Source organism: Corythoichthys intestinalis, chromosome 4, assembly GCF_030265065.1.
Source record: "Corythoichthys intestinalis isolate RoL2023-P3 chromosome 4, ASM3026506v1, whole genome shotgun sequence".
NCBI classification, from domain to species: domain Eukaryota; kingdom Metazoa; phylum Chordata; class Actinopteri; order Syngnathiformes; family Syngnathidae; genus Corythoichthys; species Corythoichthys intestinalis.
This window is the reverse complement of record NC_080398.1, coordinates 59,287,090-59,297,026: the sequence shown is the minus strand read 5'-3', so window position 1 is coordinate 59,297,026 and position 9,937 is coordinate 59,287,090. Positions and strand designations below refer to the sequence as shown.

The 9,937-nt window shown below is 39.8% G+C and overlaps 1 long non-coding RNA gene across 2 annotated transcripts; it reads right to left on the bottom strand.

The window, feature by feature from the left end:
* Positions 1 to 6,617: 6,617 nt before the first annotated feature.
* On the bottom strand, positions 6,618 to 9,640 carry LOC130914179 (uncharacterized). Of its 2 annotated transcripts, XR_009062850.1 has the most exons (5): positions 9,158 to 9,640; positions 9,027 to 9,088; positions 8,543 to 8,646; positions 7,185 to 7,369; positions 6,621 to 7,122 (listed from the first exon to the last, which is right to left on the bottom strand). It is a non-coding gene; the product is annotated as an uncharacterized LOC130914179 (long non-coding RNA). The 2 variants fall into 2 exon arrangements; XR_009062849.1 differs by having other exon boundaries at positions 6,618 to 7,369.
* Between the last annotated feature and the right edge of the window lie 297 nt (positions 9,641 to 9,937).

Here is a 9,937-nt window from a genome sequence, read left to right as displayed (position 1 = left end):
CTCATCTTCAATGCCCTTGCTGATGGAAGGAGATTTTCACTCAAAATCTCTCGATACATGGCCCCATTCATCCTTTCTTTTACACAGATCAGTTGTCCTGGTCCCTTTGCAGAAAAACAGCCCCAAAGCATGATTTTTCCACCCCCATGCTTCACGGTGGGTATGGTGCAATTCAGTATTCTTTTTCCTCCAAACAAGAGAACCTGTGTTTCTACCAAAAACTTCTATTTTGGTTTCATCTGACCATAACACATTCTCCCAGTCCTCTTCTGGATCATCCAAAAGCTCTCTAGCGAACCGCAGACGGGCCTGGACGTGTACTTTCTTCAGCTGGGGGACACGTCTGGCAGTGCAGGATTTGAGTCCCTGGCAGCGCATTGTGTTACTGATAGTAGCCTTTGTTACTGAGGTCCCAGCTCTCTGTAGGTCAGTCACTAGGTCCCCCTGTGTGGTTCTGGGATTTTTGCTCCCCGTTCTTGTTATCATTTTGACGTCACGGGGTGAGGAGGGAGTTGAAAGTCCGTGTTGCCCAACGACAGCCCCAAAACATCACTGCTCTCGAGGAGATCTGCATGGAGGAATGGGCCAAAATACCAGCAAGAGTGTGTGAAAAGCTTGTCAAGAGTTACACAAAACGTTTGGCCTCTGTTATTGCCAACAAAGGGCACATAACAAAGTTTGAGATTAACTTTTGGTATAGACCAAATACTTATTTTCCACCATGATTTGCAAATAAATTCTTTAAAACTCAAACAACGTGATTTTCTGTTTTTTTTCCCCACATTCTGCCTCTCATATCGTTGAGGTTTACCCATGTTGACAATTAAAGGCCTCTCTAATATTTTCAAGTGGGAGAACTTACACAATTAGTGGTTGACTAAATACTTATTTGCCCCACTGTATGTGACTATAGATGCTTTTTAAAGTGATGTGCGTTGGATGGGAAGTGACATGCAGCCGGTGATTCACGTGTCATGAACGAAAAGTCGTGACTTGTACATGAATGGGAAGTGAAACCCGCCTGATTTAAAAGTGATAAGACTCTACAATTTGGTTTCTGCCCCATCCCCTGCCTGCACTGATTCATGCATATTCTGTGTCAATGACCGTAAGCGTCACTATTTAATCCACAATTACACAGAGTCTTAAGTTTTGTAGTAAACCACAAGAAATGTATGCTTTTATATACCGTAATTGTCGCACTATAAGGCGCACCTGACTATAAGCCGCCACCCACTGAATTTGGCCCAAAAACGGCATTTACTCATAGATAAACTACACGAGACTATAAACTGCAGGTGTCCTCACTGTATTATGGGATATTTACACCAAAAGTTTTTAACCGGTAACACTTTATTTGACAGCGGCATCATACGACTGTCACAAGACCAAATGAACCAACATGAAGCTTTGAACCAATTGGCTGCAAAGCTTCATTGCTTTATGAAGCTTCATTTGGCCATCACTGCTCCCATGGGGAAGACAGTCAACCTCTGCTGCCACCTGCTGTCAACACTGTTGTTGTCCAACATGCCTCCTAGAATGCGTTGCAGCACGACAGATGTAAATAACAATCAAAATTCATGTTCTGTGCTAATTTCTTCAGTTACTCTTCCAGTTGTTTCATTAATTACTAGCTCTGGTATTCTGTAACACTTTATTTGACAATGGCGCCATAGGACTGTCATTAGACAATCATAATCATGACATGACACTGTCATGAGCATTAATGAATGTTAATAACAGATGTCATTTAGTAGAGGTGTGCATCCACACTGCCCTCACGATTCGATTCGATTACGATTCGGAAGGCCACGATTCGATTCGATTTGATTCGATTCAGAGGGTCACGATTCGATTCGGTTCGATTCGGCAATGCATTGCGATGCATTAAAGCCTGGGATGCATTAAAATTCTAAAGCAAAGCATATTTTTCGTGTATCATGAGCCAACACAAGCAGACAGACATTAAACAACTTTTCATTGGCTCTTGTGTCACTCCTGGTTGAAGTCAAATGAAAATAGTATACTTTCATATTTATCTTTAAAAAAAAAAAAATCAGATCACAGCATTTAATTAGTGCTTTGAATGAGACCAGGGCTTTCTCTTTTTTTTTTTTTACACACAGTAGCAGCCTTTCACACAGTGCAACATCTGAACTCCTGTGCAAAATCAGTAATAACAGTCACTGTATTTTAGTCACAACTACCCATCAATAAAAATATTCAAATAAATATTAAAGAAAACGACAAAGAAAATATTGTAGTGCAGCAGCATCTTTATCGCAATATCAATCCAGGGATCAGTTCAGTTGCAAACAAAACATCAACTAAATTGCAATGTAGAACCAAAGTAAAATGTAGGCCTAGCCTATCTTATATCTATAACATTTCTCACTCCCTCTTTCTCCATTTCAGCCATTGTTATGTTATGTCCTATCTCTCTGCTCTCTCGATTACAACTGCGCTTGTCTGTGACGTTACTCCGGTAAGGAAGCGGATTTGGGTTCCTCGTCCCCCCTGCATAGAGGTTAGATCTTGTGCCCGAACCCGACCCGACCCCGGGCCGCCGCGCCGGATTAATAAATTATTTAAAAAAAAAAAAAAAATGCGCAGAGGGCTGTGGCGCAGCCCTCTTTTTCTTCTCCTCCTCCCGTTATTTCGTTGTGTGAATGCTTTTATAATTCTCATAAAAATATGTAGACTATTTAAATATTGAGTAAACTTGCGTTTTTTTCCTGCCAACTGAGAATTCGTTACGAAAGACACTTTTATTTATGCACACAAAGGCAAATGTGATCCTTTTGAATCTTCTCTGTCTGTAAAACTGTGTTTTTTTTTAAAAATATTAAACTTTCCCAGCGTTATTTTGTTGAGTAAATGCTTTAATAAATCTCTTAAAAATATGTAGGCTATTTAAATATTGAGTAAACTTGCGTTTTTTGTCTGCCAACTGAGAATTTGTTAGGAAAGACACTTTTATTTATGCACACAAAGGCAAATGTGATCCTTTCGAATCTTCTCCTCTGTGTGTCTGCAAAACCGTGTTTTTTTAATATTAAACTTTCCCAGCGTTATTTCGTTGTGTAAAGGCTTTTATAACTCTTATAAAAATATGTAGACTATTTAAACAGTAAGAAAACTTGAAGAAATGAAAATAAATTGCTGCTGCTGCTGCTCCTGTGTTTTTTCCCCCGCATCACTCAGCTGGGCATGCAAATCTATATTTAATTGATCTGGCCGGTCGGGCTTCAATACCAGCGGGCCGTGTCGGGTTGGGCTGGAATTTTTTAGGCCCGATCTAACCTCTATGGGCTTGCTTTGAATGTAAAGTAGCTCTCTCTGAGAATAACAATACAAATGGGGAAACCAAATCCATTGCATCACCGGAATTGCGCAAGGAAGATTTTTGAATGTACTTATATGTTTTAAAATGCGTTGAATGGGGGACTTCCGGTCAGCCATGTAGGACGTGTGTAGCCGGCGGTCCGCGGGAATGCGATATCTCATTCTGTTATATGAACTCGTTAAACTGTCAATCGACTAGATTTAAAACACACTGTGTTACGACGCATTTTGAGAACAGCCCTTTTTTTTTTTTTTTTTTTTGGAAATGACGAGCCTTCGACAAAGAACGGATTCATCGAAAAGTGGCCGGGGTAAGCAGCAACTGCCTACGGCGTCTGATTCCCCTCCGCAGCCCATGGCTAACGAAGACATGCTACGCAGCATCAAGGATATGATGGATGAGCTTCGAACCGAAATTGTCACCAAATTTGAGGCAATAATCTCCGAAACTGTTAAAACTGAAGTGGCCCGGGCTCTGAAGCCCATAGAGGCGAAAGTTGACGCCCAGCGAGAAACGATTTCGGACCTTGAAAGCGCGGCTAATGCACACGAAGCCCAGCTAGTTGATTTACAGGCTAATGTGGCCAAGCTATCGGAAACGGTGGCGTCCCTTAGCACAAAATGTGAGGAACTGGAAGCCCGCTCACGGCGAAATAATATCAGACTTGTGGGCTTACCTGAAGGCGCCGAGGGTCCCGAACCAACCAAGTTTGTTGCTAAACTCTTGAGCAATATGTTGCGTCTCGAGAACGAACCTGAGCTGGATTGGGTCCACCGCACGCTGCGTGTTAAACCTAAGAGTGGCGAACCTCCGCGACCCTTGGTCATCAGAATCCACATGTTTCAGGAGAAGAGTACAATCCTGCGTCGGGCTGGAGAAGCTTCGCCGTTGCTGCACAATGGAAAAAGGCTCCACATCTTTCAAGATTTCACTCCTACCGTGGCTAAACAGAGGGCAGCCTTTGCGAGGGTGAAGCGGGAGCTTCACTCGTGTGCTAATGTGAGGTTCGGTCTCAGATACCCCGCCACGCTACACATCACGTTGCCTAGTGGTTCAACTCATCGGTTCGAAGATCCGGATAAAGCTTTGGAGTTCGTCAACAAAGTTCTCTTGAAGCCCCAGGATCAAGAGGGAACCTGACTTTTTCTGTGTTTTTTCGTCTGCCTCCTTTTTTCTTCTGCTCAGATGTTGCGCTGGTGGGATTATAGGATTATTTTTTTGGGGGGGGAGGGGGGGGTAACATCTCAGCAGCGTTGGCCTGCTGATCATCTTGGAAGAGCCCGGCTTTTCCTATGGGGGGCCGTTAGGGACATAATTCAGGATTACCTTTCACACACACTTATCAAACGTTCTCACACACTCTATTGAAACATTTTCTGCGCACGCATACATGTGATATTCACGCACACATACATACGAGACGCGTGCACGAATACATGTGAAATATTTTTTGCGCACGCATATATATGAAATCCTTGCACGCTTACATGTGAGACCCGCGCGCGCATATATATGAAATCCTTTCACGCTTACATGTGAGACCTGCGCGCGCATGTATATGAAATCCTTTCACGCTTACATGTGAGACCAGCGCGCGCGCGCATGTATATGAAATCCTTTCACGCTTACATGTGAGACCAGCGCGCGCGCATATATATGAAATCCTTTCACGCTTACATGTGAGACCTGCGCGCGCATGTATATGAAATCCTTTCACGCTTACATGTGAGACCAGCGCGCGCGCATATATATGAAATCCTTTCACGCTTACATGTGAGACCAGCGCGCGCGCATATATATGAAATCCTTTCACGCTTACATGTGAGACCTGCGCGCGCATGTATATGAAATCCTTTCACGCTTACATGTGAGACCAGCGCGCGCGCATATATATGAAATCCTTTCACGCTTACATGTGAGACCAGCGCGCGCGCATATATATGAAATCCTTTCACGCTTACATGTGAGACCAGCGCGCGCGCATATATATGAAATCCTTTCACGCTTACATGTGAGACCAGCGCGCGCGCATATATATGAAATCCTTTCACGCTTACATGTGAGACCAGCGCGCGCGCATATATATGAAATCCTTTCACGCTTACATGTGAGACCAGCGCGCGCGCATACATATGAAATCCTTTCACGCTTACATGTGAGACCAGCGCGCGCGCATATATATGAAATCCTTTCACGCTTACATGTGAGACCAGCGCGCGCGCATATATATGAAATCTTTTCACGCTTACATGTGAGACACTCACGTGCATGAATGTGAAATCTTTGCGCTTATACATGTGAGACACTTACGCGCATACATGTGGAATACTTTTTGCGCACGCACACATGTGAAACAATATTTTGGGTGCCATGTTTGTACTACATGTCGAATCCATTTTGACTGGGAGTGGATGGAAAGGAAGATCGGATGTCTAACACTGTCATTACCAGCCGTGAAGTTAAAGCTGGCAGTATTTTTATGCTCCTAAATGTTTCCCATTCAGAAACAGCTCTAACTGTCAACACATTGCAAAAATGAAACCTGGGTGGCTCAGGGTGCGTCATTGAGATTCGGCGTCTGTTGTTGTACGGCTGGCGCTGCATTAACTTACCATCACTTCCAGCGAATGTCGACGGAACGTGGGTCCAGAGCATAGCTGCAATCAGCACGAAGTACCGCAAAATATTTGCATAAATATATAGAAATAATGTATATATATACACATACATATATACACACATACACTATACAGGGTGATGAAAAAAAGAATGGGCCAAAACCATTGTGGTAAATTGGGGGGGCAATAACTACATTGACACAAGTATTGTATATTTTTGTTTTTATTTCATGCTTTACAAGTGCTCAATGTGACCACCAGCAGCATCACGGACAATCAAGCTGATATGACTAAATTTGTTAACTTACTTGATAAAGAGACTTTCTTATCAAATTAACAATTTAATTAATCATTTCAGTCTATGTCAATGATTTTGAAAGGAATAAATGTGTGATTTTGGCACATTGTTTTTGAATCACCCTGCACATACACACATACATCATATGTACAAACATAAATTATATATACAAACATTCCTTATATATAATTATATTATGTACATATAATATGTGGTCAATAAACCTTACTGCGACATTGTATTCTTATACTTTAACACTGTCTTGCATCTGTGAATAAACACAATTTGCACTTCAGTCTACAAGGCATATATATTTGGCAATTGGAAACAAGGTGGGATGGTTTTTTTTTATTATTTCAAAACAGTTCCAATGGACTTCTTCAAATGTGAAATTTTACCTTTTTCATCAGTCATATGCAAACTGATATTGACAATCAAACCACACTCGGTATAGTAGCTTAAGATCCATTTTTATATACATATTCAGTAACTTAAGTACTGTGGAGGGGGGGGACAAGTTAGTCCCTCACATGCCGTTTTACTGAATTCTCATCCCACATGCAAAACAAACATTATTTCTTTTACACATTTTAAACAACGAACCAACCACAACAATATTGCACTCAAACCAGTGTGGATAAAATAATGATTTGTTGTAGTGTGGGACATTTCCAACACCGTATATCCTGGTCTGCTCGCGTTGTCGTAGCGGAACTGTTGCCCCGATGCGAGGCTAGCTGCAAAGGCTACCCCAAGATGCATCGGCGTGCCCGGGCATCAGTCTCGGGGTTCCCGCGCAGCGTGCGAAAACTCTACCACCGAGCCACCAATACTTGCAATGGAAGACGGGCAGCACGCTGAAATGATTAATCACAGGGTACACAAAGAGACAGACGACCATTGGCACCCACATTCATACCGTCACTGAGTGGCAATTTATCCTGTGCTTCTCTTTGTCGATATCAGCAGGTAACCTGGACTCGTCCGGATACTGGCCTCCATTTAAATGTGCCAAAAGCCGGAGGAACAGTTGACGCCCACTTCAATTGTGTCATAAGCTACAATGTAGCTTATTGGTCAAACTAACGTCTTTTCCTCCACGACCTTAGAAAATAAAAGCAGGCAAATTAGGTTAAAGAGGAAAAAAGGTGATTATACAAAAATAAACAGGTCCATGACCCATATTTATATTATATATGTATTTATACTTTTAAGAATATTGCCAAACTTGACTGATCCTTCATACAAGTAACTACACTGCCAATGGGAAAACCCATTGGCAGTGTATCAAATACTTGTTCTCCCCACTGTATATATCCCTTCTGTCGCACTAACGTATTATTTGGAAAAGGCCCAATAATGAATCGTAATATGCAGCCCTTTTACACTGTCTACTAAAATACTGTGCACACTCATAACTGAGAACCTCACACAACTACACAAGTCTTTTTTTTTTTCCCGAAAGTAATGCTAAAAATAATAGAATTTTCCAAAAATTACATTTCGGTATAAAAAATGATAGAGAAATACACACTATTATTTCTAGATTCATTTAACAGTTTTATCCAGGAAAAAAATGATTGGAAAGATTTGGTGTTATACATTGCTGCACACTTTTTAAAAGATAATACATTTCCTATGAATATTCAGAAACATTTTCAAAAAGGTAAGGCCACTTAGAACCCCAGAGGTATTGATATGTTGGTGAAAAAAACAAAAACTTGTAAAGACATAACATGATTTTTTTTTTTTTTTTTTTTTTAAGGGTTGGAAAGGATATTTTTAACGTTTAATTTTTTAAAACCAAAGACAGAGACTTGTCACAGATAGCTTTGTTACAATGTAATAAAAAAAAAAAAAGCAAGTCTGGTAGTTTTCAGATAAATTGCTATCGTTATTAATGCATGTGATAGAATATTTTATCCAAGCAATAATTTGCTCATCCCACTAGTAATTTCTTTTGCTTATGTGAACAAGAATTTTGTTTTGATGTTACTAAGTATGGAATAGTAATATACACAGGTTCAACTCAAGGAGCAAGGGCAGCTAGTAAGAAAATACAACAACAACATTTATTCAAAGTACTACAGAACTCACAAAATCATATAATCCCCAAAATATACACAAACTATCTAAATAAAAAATATTGAATTTGAACAGTCCCTTCAAAGTCTTTTGCTGCTGTGCCTCAATGTCTGTTGTACTATTCAGTGTATGTGTGTACTATCGGGATAGTGTGACTGTATATTGTGTGAAGAATTTTGTAGTGAAGGTGACCTTATCTGCTTTGGGTGATGCTCCAACAGTTGGCTGAAGTTGAAAAAAATTGGTCCTCAATCCCTCATTGAATCAGGCCGAATCCTCCTTGACATCAATTCTGTCTGTCAGATGTAGATCCAGCAATTAAAAACAAACAATCTGCATATCAAGAACTTAATTTTCAACCAACCATAGAATGTACAGCATGGCAAGTATAACCTACAATACTGGTCAAAATTGGTCGTTTCCCACATTTAACTATTTGTTCATGAATTGTACAGTGACTGATACTAGCCCACCTATCGATAATACTTTCCAAAAATGCATCAACATACAACATTAACTTATTTGTATTTGAAAAAATAACATCTTACTATATTTCCAATTTCCTCCAATTGTTTTTTAGACAAAGAAAAGACACAATATCTTGTAACTCAACTCTACAGGAAAACGTGTCTATGACATATCCTCTTGCATAGTAGCATAAAGCATAGCAACTCACCAGACACTTGTATCACACAGAACTCAGATGTAATTCGCTGATTAGAGCAGTCTGGAACTCGTCTGCAACAAAATCAACCTTTTATGGTTTCGCGTACATGAAATTGAAATACGTTTTTTCGAAACCATTACCAGTTTTTCTTTGGTTTGAAAGAGGTCGCGCTAGCGTTAGCGTTTTCTCCATTAGCGTTCATAGCATCTTCATTTCCCAAAATGCAACGCTCATATACCTGGTTTTAGTGCAATGCAAGATCATATAATGCCATCTAGTGGACGTTTTAACTAACAGCAGTCATCAAAAATACAGTTTTAAATAAAAACCATAAACTATACCTTTATCAGTGTTCCACTTCATTATAGAATGTAGGCTAGTACTGAATGTGTGTGAATATGTAGTTCGATTTCATCCCTGCTGACCCTTATATCGATTATAATTTGATGTTGATGAGGCCGCACAATACTTTGGACTTCCTTACAATCTCAGCCAAGTAACATCTTGAAACATATTTATTCAGACAGGCTTTCTTCCTCATAATTCCATTATTCTTTTTAATTTAACATTGTTGTGGGTTTTATCTGTATGTGTGTATTTTAACTTATTTTTTACCTTTTACCTTGTACAGCAATCTTGAGTGTCCTGAAAGACACCTAAAAATAAAATGTAATATTATTGTTGTTGTTTTTTAATGCCACGTTTAAAACACACAATATAATTTATTCAATAATGCTAAAAAAATCTTAAACTTTATTTAGATCTATCTTTATCAAGCTTAAAATATATGTGCTAATGAAAATATCTTGCTTTCTTGATTATTCAACCATTCAATTTATTATAATTCAATGGCATGCATCAATGTGGATACTTATAATTACCCCCATACTTATAATTACCGAGACTTATGTCTGATAGCT